General features: G+C 48.9%; 1 protein-coding gene across 3 annotated transcripts in view; it reads right to left on the bottom strand.

Moving 5' to 3' along the window:
- ugt8 (UDP glycosyltransferase 8) overlaps positions 1 to 2,418 on the bottom strand; it is a 111,069-nt gene extending 108,651 nt beyond the window's left edge. For all 3 annotated transcript variants that reach the window (XR_006658680.1, XR_006658679.1, XM_045215467.1), the window contains exon 1: positions 2,126 to 2,418. The gene's annotated coding sequence lies outside the window, so the exon portion shown is untranslated. The remainder of the gene's footprint in view (positions 1 to 2,125) is intronic.
- Between the last annotated feature and the right edge of the window lie 226 nt (positions 2,419 to 2,644).

A 2,644-nucleotide genomic window follows, 5' to 3' on the forward strand; every position in this document is an offset into this window, starting at 1 on the left:
TCCTAAATAGCACACTGTAAAGGAAACAGGGTGCCATTTAGAAGGCAGAGCTACCCTGTGTGTCCTAAATAGCACACTGTAAAGGAAACAGGGGGCCATTTAGAAGGCAGAGCTACCCCTCTTGTCCTAAATAGCACACTGTAAAGGAAACAGGGGGCCATTTAGAAGGCAGAGCTACCCTGTGTGTCCTAAATAGCACACTGTAAAGGAAACAGGGGGCCATTTAGAAGGCAGAGCTACCCCTCTTGTCCTAAATAGCACACTGTAAAGGAAACAGGGGGCCATTTAGAAGGCAGAGCTACCCCTCTTGTCCTAAATAGCACACTGTAAAGGAAACAGGGGGCCATTTAGAAGGCAGAGCTACCCCTCTTGTCCTAAATAGCACACTGTAAAGGAAACAGGGGGCCATTTAGAAGGCAGAGCTACCCCTCTTGTCCTAAATAGCACACTGTAAAGGAAACAGGAGGCCATTTAGAAGGCAGAGCTACCCCTCTTGTCCTAAATAGCACACTGTAAATGAAACAGGGGGCCATTTAGAAGGCAGAGCTACCCTGTGTGTCCTAAATAGCACACTGTAAAGGAAACAGGGTGCCATTTATACAGCCTCTTGTCCTAAATAGCACACTGTAAAGGAAACAGGGGGCCATTTAGAAGGCACAGCTACCCCTCTTGTCCTAAATAGCACACTGTAAAGGAAACAGGGGGCCATTTAGAAGGCAGAGCTACCCTGTGTGTCCTAAATAGCACACTGTAAAGGAAACAGGGGGCCATTTAGAAGGCAGAGCTACCCCTCTTGTCCTAAATAGCACACTGTAAAGGAAACAGGGGGCCATTTAGAAGGCAGAGCTACCCTGTGTGTCCTAAATAGCACACTGTAAAGGAAACAGGGGGCCATTTAGAAGGCAGAGCTACCCCTCTTGTCCTAAATAGCACACTGTAAAGGAAACAGGGGGCAATTTAGAAGGCAGAGCTACCCCTCTTGTCCTAAATAGCACACTGTAAAGGAAACAGGGGGCCATTTAGAAGGCAGAGCTACCCCTCTTGTCCTAAATAGCACACTGTAAAGGAAACAGGGGGCCATTTAGAAGGCAGAGCTACCCTGTGTGTCCTAAATAGCACACTGTAAAGGAAACAGGGGGCCATTTAGAAGGCAGAGCTACCCTGTGTGTCCTAAATAGCACACTGTAAAGGAAACAGGGGGCCATTTAGAAGGCAGAGCTACCCTGTGTGTCCTAAATAGCACACTGTAAAGGAAACAGGGGGCCATTTAGAAGGCAGAGCTACCCTGTGTGTCCTAAATAGCACACTGTAAAGGAAACAGGGGGCCATTTAGAAGGCAGAGCTACCCTGTGTGCCCTAGGTAGAGGCTTCGTAATTCCGTGTGCTCTGCTCTCTCTGTGTCAATGTTTGAGTTTGAGAGGTGAGGTATATGGAAATTATTTCCAAACTACAGGGTTACGTCCCATTTGCTATTGTCTCAAGTGTAAGAAAATAGGGTTGACTTTGTGTGCACACGGACAGAGACAGAAAGGGATGAATGGAGGTATGGATAGATGCAGAGAGAGTTACAGAAAGGGTGAGACATTGTGAGAGATCGAGAAAGACACTCACACTGTGTGACCAGCGGAAAAACACTGACTGTGTGCAAGACAACCTAGACTACCTACGGGGAGTTGTACCTGCATTGGTGTACTGTTTTGGTAACGACTCTCTCTCTCCCTCTCCCCCCTCCCTCTCCCTCTCCCTCTCCCTCTCCCGCTCTCTATCTCTCTCTCTCCCTCTCTACCTCTCTCTCTCTCCCCCTCCCTCTCCCTCTCCCTCTCCTCTCCCTCATCTCTCTCTCCCTCTCTATCTCTCTCGTCTCCTCTCCCTCTCTCTCTCTCTCGTTTAACTTTTAAACTTTTAAAGCAGCGCTCTATGTCAACCGCGTCTATTAGACGCTACAACTTTCCTGCTATTCGGTCATAAATACGAGGGTATCTGTAGGCTATGTTGTACCTGCATAAGTCGAAACCACACGCACACACATACACACACACGCACACACGCAAGCGCGCGCGCATACACACACACACACACACGGACACCTGTTGCTGCTGGATACCAGGGGGACGTTTCGGCTTACCTTAGTTCCTTTAAACCCTGTAGAAAGGGAGAGGGGAAGGGAGGTATTCACACCAGACCAGACTATCCAGATTCCACCTGAACGACAGGTTGAAAAATGAATAAATGAATAATAAATCCTCAAAAAACTGTCAGCGCCGCAAAATAAAGTGGTAAATGGAGAGCGGGTTAGTTGATGTGCTGCGGCTCCGGTCCAGATGCGTCCGGAGTTAGGTGATGTGCTGCGTCTCCGGTCCAACTCCGACTGTTTTTCCCGGGGGCGGGACTTAGCTCCGGGCCAGGCAACCTCCGACATGAGAGAGAGAGAGAGAGAGAGAGAGAGAGAGAGAGAGAGAGAGAGAGAGAGAGAGAGAGAGAGAGAGAGAGAGAGAGAGAGAGAGAGAGCGAGACAGAGAGAGAGAGAGAGAGAGAGAGAGAGAGAGAGATAGAGAGAGAGAGAGAGAGAGAGAGAGAGAGAGCGAGACAGAGAGAGAGAGAGAGAGAGAGAGAGAGAGAGAGAGAGAGAGAGAGAGAGAGAGAG

The sequence above is a fragment of the Coregonus clupeaformis genome, unplaced genomic scaffold (genome assembly GCF_020615455.1).
Source record: "Coregonus clupeaformis isolate EN_2021a unplaced genomic scaffold, ASM2061545v1 scaf0449, whole genome shotgun sequence".
Lineage (NCBI taxonomy): Eukaryota > Metazoa > Chordata > Actinopteri > Salmoniformes > Salmonidae > Coregonus > Coregonus clupeaformis.